This window comes from Lissotriton helveticus, chromosome 6 (genome assembly GCF_964261635.1).
Source record: "Lissotriton helveticus chromosome 6, aLisHel1.1, whole genome shotgun sequence".
Classification (NCBI taxonomy): Eukaryota; Metazoa; Chordata; class Amphibia; order Caudata; family Salamandridae; genus Lissotriton; species Lissotriton helveticus.
In genome coordinates, this window is record NC_136067.1 from 1,608,164,987 (window position 1) to 1,608,179,658 (window position 14,672).

Consider the following 14,672-nt stretch of genomic DNA (forward strand, 5'->3'; position numbering starts at 1 on the left):
GTCAGACCACCACTTGCTTGCTTTCCAACATAAACCAACACTAAGCGACTCACCTAAAACTACCTTACATCCATCCACCTATCGGCCTTGGAACAAATTCAATTTGGAACACTTAGGAACACAACTAACATTCAATCCAAATCTGAAAACAATAAATTATGTTAAAAAACTATATGAGTGGCTACAGGAAGCTTTTGACATCCTGATACCACTCAAAATCACAAAACAGAACAAAAGAAAAAAAGCACCGTGGAGAAACATAGAAATAAAAGACATAAAACAACAAATTAGAAAGCTGCAACGTATCTGGCTCAAAACAAATGCCAAACAAGACAAACTTCACCTATAGAAAATGAACAGATACAAGTCAGCTATCAAAAAAGCTAAGAAAAGATACTATTCAGACAGAATTCAAAATGCTAAATGTGCAAATAAAGAATTATATAAAATACTCAATGAATTTCGCAAACCAAGTTGCCTAGAAGGAATTCATCCTGTTACTCAAGATTTCACAGACAAACTGGCAAATCAGTACACGGACAAAGCAGATACATTAGACTCGTACTTAAAACAGACTCAAAGCACCAGCACTAACGCTTCGACAAAACAACAATCCAAGAATACTCTAACCCAGCCTCTCAGTTCCTTCTAACACATCTCACACAATACATTTATGGACCTGGTCAAAGCAAGCAGTCCTGCCGGCAGCCCTTCTGACCCATGTCCACCCCAAACTTTCAAGACAATTCTTTTAACATCCTCTGCTGCCATTCCAGTAGGAACAATCATCAACGATTCCTTAACTACCGGAATATTTCGAGAAGAACTCAAAAAGTCACACATACGCCCTTTACTGAAGAAAACAAACTTGGACCCGCTGAACCCTGACAACTACAGACCCATTACAAATGGATCTTTCCTGGGCAAACTGATAGAAAGAGCAGCGTTTACCCAGATGTCACAATTCATTGAAGAGAATGACATACTTTCAGACTTCCAAACAGGATTCCATCCGGGGAGAGGCACTGAATCTGCCCTCTTTGCCATCTGGGATGACCTGAAGAATACAGTAGACCGCAATGGGGTTGCTGCACTTCTCCTCTTGGACCTCTCGGCTGCCGTTGACATGGTTGACCATGACACTCTGAAACAAAGACTCTATGAAGCCGGCATAGAGGGGACTGTTCCAGACTGGATTGCGTCCTTCCTTCGAAACAGAACTAATGTCATCCATACCCCACCTTTCTCCTCCAAACCATACTCCACAAAAGCAGGGGTCCTTCAAGGCTCTATCATCTCGCCCATGCTTTTCAGAATCTACATGAAATCATTACCGGTACTGATCAATCAATTTCATCTCACGTGCTATAACTATGCAGATGACACGCACATACTCCTTCAACTGGAATGCCCCAAAGACATTGGAAAATCCCCAATTTTCAGTTGTCTCAGAGCCGTGGATCTTTTTTATTTATTTGATTTATTTAAAGAGTTTTGTTTATTTAAGTTAAAGAGTTTTATACAGCGATGGCTAGACCTGTAGGTATCAGAGCGCTTTACATTCGGTTACACAATGTTACAGAAAATGATAACAATTACAGATTAAGTCAAAAAATAAGCAACACATTGAGAGAGGGAAGAAAGGAGAGGAAAGAAAGGAGAGAGAAGTAGGGAGGAGGGCGGGAACGGGGAATTGTGAAGGGGGAAGATTAGGGAAAAGACTTCAGGAGAGACGAAGGGAATTTAGCCCAAAGACCGACTGGGTAGGTGACAACCGAGGAAGGAGTCCACAGCCTGTCTCCCCTTTAGCAAAGCAAGGTAGCTCCATCGGTCATTAGTCAAATATCTAGGTCTCAAACTGATGAGGGAGAGTTCATGTGAGAAGGTCCAGTGGATAAACAGGGTGGGAACTGTGAGCAAGGACGGGTGAGGGCAGGGGTCAATAGCTGGAAAGAAGAGAAGAGTAGAGCGGTGGGGGTAGGGTGAAGGGGAGGAGGGAGATAAGGTCAAGGAGAGACGCAGGAGAGTTTGCCCAAGGACCGGCTGTGTAGGTGATGGCCAAGGAGGGAATCCATAGCCCATCTCCCCTTTAACTTGCGAGGTAGCTCCACCGGGCATCAGTCAAAATGGTTGGGTCTCAGTTGTCAATGGAGAGTTCACAGAGTTAATGACTGAGGCAACCATTTTGAGATCAGGCAAGGAGGGATGAGTCCTTGATGTAAGAATTCAGAGGATCCCCACAAAGTTATATAATCTTGATGAATGGGGGTGCAGACAAGGCAGGGGATCATCATGATGAGCAGAGCCAGGGTCCGCATATCTTTAGGGGGAGCGCATGATGTTGAGTGATCTCCACCCAAGGGAGAAACAGCCACCATTTGAAGGGCAGGCGGGGCGACTCACGAGTCTTACTTGTGTCTATAGCGCGAGCCCCCGCATATAGAGTGTTGAGAGAAACCCCCGGCAGCGATTCAAAAATACTTCCCACTTCCTCGAATTTACCTATCTGGGCAGTTGTACACTCGGGGAAAGCACACGCTGGGCTTGCTGCTGTAGGAGGTGCAGGTCACTAATCAAGATCAAGGGGGTGCACGCTCTCCAATGTGCGCCGTATGTATTAGGGGCAGTCACCGCAGGCTATGTACATTCCTCACACATAGTCTCTGGATTAGGAAAACATGCCAAGTCGCGCCGCCACAGTCTCACATTCGGGCATCCACCGCGCACTGTAGTGTAGCGCTTCCCCGCCCCTCAACGAGCCGATCAATGCAGCCCTGGTCTCAGCAGTACTCACGGGATTGATGCTATAGCAGGAATCAGGGAGATACGATCCTGCTGGTGGCTCTTATGCTCCGATGCTGAGATCATGCTTTTTAAAGCTGCTCCTCTCTCAGTCCCGACTGCGGTGCGTTTACTATCCACCGGTGCCATGTTGTGAGAAAGGGTCATGGAGTTTATAGTCTCCAATTTTGGTCCCAACAGTCCATTTCAAACCGCAATTTATGCCCCAGCAATTGCAGCCGATATTCCCATTTCGGAATCGTCACTTTGAGTGGGTGTAGGGCATTTTAATGTGCTGTTCTGTGCCGTGGTGAGTGGGGTCGGCACGAAGCTGCAGTTCTAAGTGGATATTTCAGTCGAAGCTCTTCCTTCTAGCAGTGGATTACTGGATGACTTGGAGCCATCTCAAATTGAATGCTTCCAAAATGGAAATACTCACATGTGGCTTTTGGAAACATTATGACCCGCTTGCTGCCTGGCCTGATGAACTGGGATTACCGCCTAAAGTATCGAAGGAAGGAAGAAACCTCGTAATGACCATGGACTCCAAGCTATCGATGAATGACCAAGTGAACAAACTAGGAAGATCAAGCTTGGTCACTATACATATGCTGCAACAAATTTTCCCCCACTTGGGATTTCCACACAAGGTCCAAGCTACCATCTCCCTTGTTCTGTCAAAACTCAATTACGACAATAACCTCTGCCATGGATCACCTTTAACAACCATGAAAAGACTACAACGGATTCAGAACTCAGCTGCCAGACTACTCTTGCATATCAAATTGCGAGACCACATCTCATCTGCCTTGAAACCCTGCATTGGTTACCGTATGCCAGAAGATCCACGTTCAAGCTACTTTGTATCACCCACAAAACAATACATGGAATGGGACCGCTCTTAATCAGGAATAAAATCACCAAACATTTTCAACAAAGGAACCTCCGCTCTAAAGAGGCATCTCGCCTCAAAATCCCAAGATACAAGAAAAGCAGCCACACTATGGAACTCTTTACCCCCAACATAAGATCCACCGACAACCACCTTATCTTCAGAAAACTACTCAAGAATTGGCTCTTCCCCACATAAGCACCATACGCAAACAAAAATTTACAGCATATCCCTCCGTATAAAAGCATTTATTTTCACATTAGATATGTACCTATCTTTGCGTATTGTTTTGTATAAACATCTAGAAGAACTATGTTGTAAAAAACTAAAATCATCTTTGGTCTACATGTACTTGCTTCCATTGTGCATCTATGTACCTTCCATGTACATGGATATGTATGTTCGTTACTTTTCTTGTAAAAAGAGCATATCCAATGCACTGCCCTACTTCTCATCCTGCACCAATATCTTTGATCTACATATACTTACCTCCTTTATACATCTATATACTTTCAATGTGCTTATAGAGCTATATATTTATCACTTTCTTTTAATTTAGCATTTCCAATGCACTACCCTATTTCTCAGCCTATACTTCTCTCAATATATCTTCTAGTCTAACTTTCTGACTCATCTCAAACTTCTTTCTACTACTCTTTCCAATACACAACCCTATCTCTCACCCTATACATCTACATCCACTCTCTCATTTATCCCAAAGCCCATACCACTACTATGATCCCCAAAATAACCCTTTCTAGACTCTCCCCTACTCTACCCCTCCTTGCATCATCTGACACCTCTTTTACTGTACTGATACCACAAAACAAACCTTTCTAAACACTTACCTCTGACTCTTCCACTCCAAAACCCCGATTTACTCATCCAAATGCCTACCTCCTACTGCTATGACCTCCAAAAAAATCCAAATCCTTAACTCTTCTATCCCTCCACTATCCTTTTCAATCAAAATAACAGACTAACATGTTCACTTCTCCAATTCCGTATTCCACTATACTAATTCACCACTAATCCTTTATTGGTTCCAGAGTAGCGTGCTACTCGCCAATAAGGCATTTCAACACTCCATCAGGGTTATATAAATGCATACCTTTACCCCTTTTCTACCCCTCCCCAACCCTTCTCAATCCAAATAACTGACTAACATATCCACCACTCAAATTACTTTCATGTTTCACCATACTAATTCAACACTAATCCTTATGGGTTCCAGAGTAGCGTGCTGCTCGCCCAAAAAGCGCTTCAAAACCCCATCAGGGGTAGCAAGCGCTATATAAATACAAAGGCCTTTCCCTCTTCTTTCTCGCCACCTACCCTTCTCTATCGAAATAACTGAATAACAAATCCACCACTCAAATTACTTCATATTTCACTATACACATTTTCAATACTAATCCTTTATGGGTTCCGGAGTAGCATGCTACTCACCAGAAACGCGCTTCAACACCCATCAGGGGTAACAGGTGCTATATGAAGGCAAACCTTTCTTCCCCTTCTATCACTCAGCTATCCTTCTCACTCCAAATAACGAACTAATATTCACCACTCAAATCACTTTCATATTTCACCATACTAATTCATGACTAATCTTTTATGGGTTTCTGGAGTAATGTGCTACTCGCCCCCCTCCCCCCACCCCAAAAAAGCGCTTCAACATCCCATCATGGGTAACAAGCACTATATAAATACAAACCTTTTTTCCTCTTCTGTCCTTCTGCTATCCTTCCAAATCCAAATAACTGATGAACCTATAAACCACTTAAAATTACTTTCATGTTTCACTATACTAATTCAACACTAATCCTCTATGGATCCCGAATCAGCGTGCTACTCGCCGAAAAAGAGGTTGAACGCCTCATCAGGGGTAGTAAGCACTATATAAATGCAATTACAATACAATAAAATACAATACTTTATGACTTGTTCTTATTTAGTAGATATCCTCATATCAGAACAAACTCATCCATGTTCTCATTAATAAGTGAAATGGTTTGAGCTGGATATAAGGGAAATTTCCTTAAATAGGCAGCTAAAAGGGCTACATTTTTCTCACCCCCCCATCTAAATGGAATTACCTAAGGATCTAATCATATGTTTGTGTTAGTTGCTCAATCTAAAGATTTATGAGTGGAAAGTGCCAAGTTCCCTTTTCATCAGGAAACGTAGCCATCAGGTGACCCATTTCTTTTTACTGATGTTACCATGTGGGATCTAATAGAGTGCCTGCAGTGTTGTAATTTTGTTTTTTTCAAAACCAAAGCAGCTAAAGGTTATTATCAGGAATTGCCAATTTACCCAGTCAAATACCTTTGTTGCATTGATTGCAAATACCATTACCTAAATAAGGTATCTAAGGTCCAAAATAAGAAACTGGAAACATCTCCAAAATTCCTGGAAGACATATTGCCTTTCTAAATCTCATCTGGTAGAACCTATATATTTATTCTGTCCCTTTGCTACTATACACAAACATATTTGTAAATTGCTTTTTAGAAGTGATATTTGATGTTTTCCCTTCCAACTTGCTAATTCTTTATCCATGTTCAGTATTAACATTATAATAGCTTGTGAACAAGTAGCTGAGGTGTACCTCAGTCAGAGTGTGGTTGAATAATTTTGTCATAATCCGAGTCAAATGCTCAATTACAGCATTATAAATTTGCAATGGAATATCATGGGGTCTTGCAGTTTAGCCTCTTTTCTGATTATTTGCACGTTCCCAAACGTCTCCCTCGGATTAGGGCCTTTCAAAGCTGACTGTTGGTCACAAAATAATCTCAGTTGCCCTAAGCTGTCAGGCCATTCTTGTAGAACCAGCTTTTTGGAGACCCCTCCCCACTAGGAGAGTAAAAGCCAGCAGTGCAGGGGACACCTAGAATCTACAGGTTCTTCTTGCTTGAATCATACATTACCAAAGAGACCAGGACAACTAGCCGTGGAGGGAAGTAAGTTATTTATTAGCTCGAGCTAAGGACAGGGTCCCAGAATGGTACAAAGACAATTCTACGGAGACTGCTGCTTTACTCCGCAGCACACACATATTTATAGCGCTAGCCACGCCCATTTGCACAATACAAAGTTCCTCATTTTGACAAGTTCCTCATCAGACAAGTTCTTTGTCAGTCTTATGTGGCGCAATCATGACCAGGGGACATCTGTCTCTGATTGCACAATGTACACAGCCTTGTGCTTCCTTGCCCAATTATTGTGGTCATGGGGCACAGCCTCGTGCTTCCTCTATCAGTTGGTGTGGTCACGGGGCACAGCCTTGTGCTTCCTCGATCAGTTGGTGTGGTCACGGGGCACAGGAGTTGCTCGTGACAGGCTGAGTTACCAACAATGGACAGGATGTGGCTGAGTCTCTGGCACAACTGGGGGGGTGAGGCACACAGGCAGGTTCTCGGAATCGGCTCGACCACAAGGAGCGGGGAGGGTTGTGCAAGTTTCAACAGGGATGTGGAAAGCAATTCTTCACCAGGTTGCCGAGAGCATGGCAACACAAAATGGAGTCATGTGGGTCATTTTAAAATACAGTTCAACAGTCCCTCCTTTTGCCATGCAGAGGCAACAATCAATCGTCGTCTAGGTCAATGTCCATCATTTCCTGGACCTCTCTCTCGATCATCATCATGGCATTGTGATGGTGTAATTTCATTTGTTTGGGTTTCAAAGAGGTGGCACAGAGCCCACATAGCGCAGGTATGCATTGAACACAGAGGCAGCAAGAGAACAATGCGGCTTCAAAGATGGCAATGAAAATCATTATCTTCCATCCCCACTGAGATACCATGCTCCAAAACCAGCCGGTTAGGGACCATGAACCCTCATCCTGATGGATGTCGGAAGCAATTTTATGCAGTCTCTGTATTGCTTGATAGACTGTTGGCGCATTATCAGGTATGTATACATCAGCTTGTTCTGATCAATGGGCAGACTCCCCCACGGTCTGCCGTGATGTTACTGAGGGCACCGGCAGTTGCGTTGATGGTGGCCTTTACACCCCTTGTGAGATGTCGCAGACTGCGACTATTGACCATAGGGTCCCAAAAGGGGAAGAACCCCTTAGCAAAGTCCCCAAACTCTTGGCCAGCTGTTTCTTCAGCATCAATCACACCTCTCTTCTGGATGTGGTGTGTTGCATCGACGGTGTAAGTGGGGGGGGAGCAACCAAGCAATGTAACAGGTGCCGGCCCAGGACTTGGGCAGCCAGGTGTAGGCCTTGCTCCCACACACAAAGTACGTATTCAGTGAGGACACCAGAGCTGGGAGAGTCGAACCATTGAGCTGGAGCGTGTAGGCGCAGTCACTTTGCCCCACCTATACTGTTCCATTGCTTTTCATGCAGTATTTTCCGGGATGTGGGTAGACAGGGAGATCCCTTAGAGGTGGCAGTCTTTTCTTTACCCCACCATTGTAGATGTTCGATGGATAAAAAGACCCACGATTGTTCTCATATTCATTCTTTCTGCTGAATCTTTATCCATGCTTGGCCACTCTGCAGCCATGATGTGGCGGAATGCTTGTCTGCTACTGATCTTCCCCAGGGATTATGTGGATGTGTCACCTGAATAGAATGCACCAAAGAACACAGTGTACCAGCCGTAGGCTGAACCAGCTCGAGAAAAAGGAGGAGGAATCAGGGACATCCCAGTGCTTGCAGTATGGGGCAGCAACCCACATACCCAACAGTTTGTTGTGTTCACCACAAGCTGGTGATGGTGTAACATTTGAATGAAAGTGTTGTTGAAGAAACCTGTCCTTCTGTTTTTCTCATAGGTGGGTAATGACACATGTTGATGAGGGTATTCTGTAGAGGTAGGAGACTCAGGTGCTGCCAGGGCAGCGTGTATTACCCACCCGAGGCAGGCCAGTACCAGTGAAATAGTCATGAGTACGAGTAGACAGATCGAGTACCGGCCACGTATTGTCTTTATGTACTCTTGTTTTTTCATTTCTTTGCTCTTCAAGCTTTCAGCGTTATTTTGGTCACCGTCTGCTTCACTTGGTCTTCCCTAGTTGCTGCCTGTGATTGGTGGTTGCTTCACCGGTCAGTGATTCCAGCAGTCCTATTGGCATGCTCCGGTCCGCTGTACCGGCTCCGGTCAAATGCGCCGGTGTATCACAGCCCTGCAGCCATTTCTCGGACCATGTCAAGCCGACGGCAGAGACCTTTGTCTCTTTAGTCCTTTTTCTGGGTCGGAGGTTGTACTGAATTGACCTGGGCATTGTTTGATCAGGAAACAAAGGCTCTGGCTGTTGAGTGTCCCGCAACCTCAGATGCAGAGGAACGGTAGATTGCAGGATGTCGTCGTCCTCTCGTTCAGATGAAGCCCAGGCAAGGTTGGTGTCACTGAAGGGTACAAAGCACGGGACTTTCTCACATTCGTCATCTCCCAGGCCTTCCTTGACCCACCGGTCGTATGGTAGTGGTAGAGGCACCTTCTTGAAGTGCACTCCGTGAACCCAGTTTTTTCTTCCTGCCACCTTCACTGCAGACCTGGTAGCCAGCAACACTTGATGGGGCGGCTTCCACCTCGGCTCCAAGTTCTTTGTTCTCTGGAAATTGCGGATGCAGACCCAGTCGCCTGGCTGGGTGGTGTGACCAGGGCCCTCGGGTTTGGGTGGCAGGATATCTTGTAGCTGACGATGAATGAGACATAGGTTAGTGGTCAATTCATGTAAGTAATCAATCAACAATGGGTATTCAATATCAGAATATTTCTTTGGGCGGGGTACTCCCCAAACATTTGCTGGCCGACCAAACACTATTTCATATGGAGATAGTCCGGTACGAGAATGTGCCGTGGCTCTAGTTGATAGGAGGGCAAGGGACAGGGCGTCCAGCCAAGATAGTCCTGTGTCAGCCTGGATTTTTGCCATCTTCAATATCAGTGTTCCATTGTGGCGCTCAACCAAACCCGCTGACTGGGGGTGATTGGCGGCATGGAATTTTTGTCTGATCCCCATCCCTACACACACTTTCTTCATGATTTCTCCTGTAAAGTGGCTTCCGTTGCCGCTCCATTATTCTTGGCATCCCAAATCTGGGGAAAAATTCCTTCAACAGTATTTTGGCAGTGCTTATCGCAGTGTTGTCCTTAAGTGGGTAGGCCTCGATCCACTTACTAAAGGCACACACAACTACCAGGACATATCGGAGATTGTTGCATCTTTCCATCTGTATGTAATCGATTTGGAGCACTTCGAAGGGGTAAGATGGGGATGCAAAATTCCCAGCAGGTGTTGGTGTGCCTTTTCCCGGGTTATGCATCAAACAAATCATGCAATTCCTGACTAACTTCTCAGCATATTTTGGGATGTGTTTGTTTTGCCATACCGTAGCTAGCAATTTGCAATTACCTTTTGCACTAATGTGAGCTGGGCCATGAGCCATAGTGACCACTGGCAAAACATAGGCATCGTGTAACAACCATCGCTGTTGTTCAGACAGATCCGTCCAACAGCCATTCTCATTTAATAGGCCTGTTTGCTCTTCCCAGAGAGCCTTTTCCTTTCTAGTCGCATCTGCCTGTATTTCCTTCACATTCTCAATAGTATCCTCATGCATCACCTTCTCCAGTACCCAGTTTGAGGGACCAGCTACATACATACAGGTAGAGACATCTCTAGCTGTTTCCTTTGCAGTCTGGTCAGCAAATGCATTACCCCTTCCTATGTCATCAGTCACTTTCTTGTGGGCGCTACATTTGACCACAGCTATCTTTGAAGGAAGAGTCAATGCTTCAAACAGCCTGCTGACCAGATGACCATGCTGTATTTTAGTACCGGGAGACGTAAAAAATCCCCTCTCAGCCCAAAGTCGCCCAAAATTATGGGCCACGCCAAAGGCGTACTGGCTGTCAGTGTAGATGTTGACGGCCATCCCCGTACTCAGTTCACACGCTCTTATCAGTGCTATCAACTTGGCGGCCTGTGCTGATTGGTAAGGTATTCTCTCTCTTTCCACTACTGTCTGTAACGTGGTGATAGCATAGGCAGCAGTTGTGCTACCATCAGGAAGTTTGAAGCAAGAACCATCCACATACAGGGTACCATCAGGGTCAGTGAGGGGTGTGTCAGTCAAATCCACACGACCTTTAGTCTCTTCCTCCATCCAGAGGACACAATCATGCGGATCAGAATTAGTGTCACCATCAACAAAGGGTAACAATGTGGCTGGATTTAGTGTAGTGCAGCGGCGGATGGTGATATGACTGGCTAAGAAAGTCAATTCATATCCGGACAAACGTGCACTAGTAAGATGTTGAGCTTTTATCCTATTTAATAAAGTGTCAACTGCGTGAGGAACCATAACGTTAAGTGCAGTATCAAGGACCAGGCCAGCAGATTGGCGAATGGATATGGAAGCTGCAGCTGCTGCTCTCAAGCAACTGGGTAGTGCGCGGGCCACGGGGTCAAGAACTACAAAAAAATATGCACAGGGGCATTGTCTGTCACCAAAACACTGTGCTAGCACTGATAATGCGCAACCATTATGCTCGTGTGCAAAAAGAGTGAAGGGCTTCTGATAACGAGGGGTGCCTAGCCCCGGGGATGAACACAAGGCTGTTTTCAGTTCTTCAAATGCATGCTGGCACTCATTTGTCCAAGGGAGTGGGTGGGGAACATCTTTAAGTGTGAGGGTCAATAAACGATTTAATGAGTAAAGAAAAATTGGGTATCCACTGGCGGCAGTAGGAGGTGATACCAATAAAAGCACGGACCTCTTTCTGCGTTTTTAGTGGGGACATTTTACTGATTGTTTATATTCGTTCAGGGGTGAGGCGGCGTCCCTTCTTCGACAGGAGATGACCTAAGTAGGTCACCTCATGTCGACAATATTGGACTTTGTGATTGAACTGTGCTAGATGCAGGAGCAATTTCATTGTAGCTTCTTTACATAATTCCTAGGTGTCTGCCGCTATAAGCAAATCATCAACTTACTGGAGTAATGCGGTACCTTGGGGTAGGGACAGGGAATCAAGTTGGCCCTTGAGGGCCTGACTATAAATGGAAGGGCTCTCTGTATATCCTTGTGGAGCTCTGCAGAACCGGAAACTTCGTCCTGCTAATGAGAATCCAAAAAGATCCCTACTCTGTTCATCGACTGGTATACTAAAAAAGGCATTTTTTAAGTCGACGACAGAGAAAAAACATGCAGACGGGGGAAGCATAGTAAGTAGGATGGTGATATCTGGGACCACTGGAAACTGGGGAACTACGATTTTGTTTATCTCGCGCAAATCAATGACAAAACGATAAATAGGGGGCTTGGAAGGATCGGTGCGTTTTAGGACAGGCAAAATTGGGCTATTGCACACATTTCCTCTTGTCTCTTCAACCACACCCTTGTCGACAAGTTCAGAAATGATCTGGAATAATGCCCTTTCCCCTTCTTTGGGTATTTTGTATTGGGGAAGTCGGGGAGGGCGAGCATTTTCCTTCAGGGTAACAGAAAGACAAAAGGCCGACATCAGTATCACCTTGGGCCCAAAGAGCAGAAGGGACATTCTGAAGTTTCTGGGGAATTGGATCTGAGGAGGCTAAATATACTGGATGTGTGGTAGGGGGACCCATAGTGATGTAAACCCATTCAGGAGAACAGTATATGGTGGCATGTAATCTTTTTAACAGATCTAAACCCAACAAATATTTGCCACATGTGGAAGTCAAAACCAAAGGGGAATCAACTGTGTAGGGTCCTATCGTTAGTTCCAGTGGTTGTGAAATGGGGCTAAATACTGGGGTACCTGGCCTGATCCGCATTTTCAGGCATAAAAATACAGTTATCTACCACCGGCATGCTTCACTATTGAAACATTAATCAATACCAATGAAACAAGTGACCGATCTCTCCCGTTCGGTCAACTGCATGTCCGGACACGGCCTGATCCGGTTTTCAGGCATAAAAATAGAGCTATCTACCACCGGCATGCCTTTGTCCAGCCCTAGCACAGAACATCGAGCTGAGTGTTTTCAAATTATGCTCCAATTCAAGTACTAAAACAATTTCTGTTGTCTTATATGTGTGTATGTCATTTCTTTACAGACCTTTGGTTTCACAGATTTTTGTGAACCACCACTTTTTGGTTTGTTTTTTGCACACTTTTTCACGATTAATTTTAACTTTCACGTCCTCTGGCTAGGGTGGGCCTTAGCGCGTCCACACCACCGAGGTACACTACGACATGGTCCTGACGAAAGCCCCGTAAAACCTTTACACATAAGGGCAGAAACATGTTGACCCCACTTTAATAGGGGAAAACACCCAACACAAATAGTTGGTAGATTTCCCGACACATCGCTTTTAACCTATGCCCAGCTAACCATGGAATAAAGTTTTTGTATGGTATAGTCTGCTGGCATTTTTTAAACTCACATTTTTTGCACATTACTGTCACAAAACCAGCTCCGCAGTAATCTGGCGTTGTAGCACACCAGGGAAGCATTCGGCTTCTCCTGGTGGGCCCGATGATGAAGCATGTCACCACCCAGGGTGGTGAGTGAGGGCTTCTCAAAAAATCCCTAAGTGACTCATTCTTAGGTTGATTCCTCCTCTTCTCGAATCCTGCGCTGGATGTTTGTCTTGCCCTACGCAGACACTCTTTTGTTGTTTATGAATTGAACCTGGGGGACTAAGAGTGTCTCTGCCCTCTCTCTCTTGTTGTTAATATTGTTCTAGCAGCGCACAGCTGTGAGAGTCAAACCACTTCCCCCCCCCTTTTTCTCTTGGTACAGGCTCGTAACCAAGTTAACCTTGCAACATGGCGAACTTTGGCCTCACCTTTTCAGAGGAAGAGGTAGATGCACTATTAGCTGATCCCACCCTTTTTGCAGACCCGGGGATATCCCAAGCTATTTCCCATACAGCTGAATGGGAAAAACTAACAGAGCAAAAGCGAGACCGCATTAGAACTATTTTACATGGCACCATCTTAAAACAATATCTATCAACTAACAGTGCTCCGAAGGGCCTTCTAGTGACCAACGCCCCCCGTATCTTCCTAAATGATGCAACATTCAGAAAAGAATGGGCAATGATAGCCTGGCATTGCACTCGTGACTGGCTGGTGCTTATTATAAAAACAGCCCTACGCCTCTCGGAAGCACTGATGGTCGAAATCCAACAGACCGAATCACACTACAAAACTACAATCACTGGCTATAAAAAGAAGCTGGAAGAAATCAATAAGGACCTGGCAGAGTATAAAGATACCCTGATGCAATCGAAAATAACCGAATTCCAGAAAGACCTAAAAAAATTCGATTTCAAGACCGTGTATCCCTACTCGGAACCCGACTATACTCCACCTCGGAGAGACTCTAACAAGTCAGATGACAATGACAGCAATTCCTCAAATAGCAGCAATTCCAGCAATTACAACAATAAACAAAGAGGACGAAGGGGCAATAGAGGCCGACCTAATTTTCATAACCCACAAACTGTGTGGCCACAGTTTGGCCCGACAGGAAATGGCCCCCCACCCTTTATGTTCCCCCAACATCCACCCTTTCCACTGATGGGTTGGAATCCATACATGCAAACCCATTATCCCCAACATCAACATCAGATGCCTTTTTTAGAGAGAGGCGGGAGGGGAAGGGGACGGAGAAGAGGGTCCAATCAAAACCAACAAGTCACATGGCAGACAGAGGATCGAGTGGGCGACCACACCCGCAGCAAAACAACGACACCGAGCACCAGCGGCCAAGGGGTTTGATAACAAATTTGTCAAGCAGAACCCTAAGCCCTATGGAAGAAGAAGTCGTTGAGAAGGGACTAGGATTTGTCCCCACTGCCAGACCAGACAAATTTAAATTACACTGCGAATTGTCTGAGTTCTTCAGAAAGCTGAAATTGAAAGCTTTCTTTGAAGCCAGGACAGAATCTAATACCGAATCCTCTAGTTTTGACACCAATTTCAGAATAAAGTCGACTTTCGTCCCACCTCCACACACTGTCCCGGCGGAAATAACT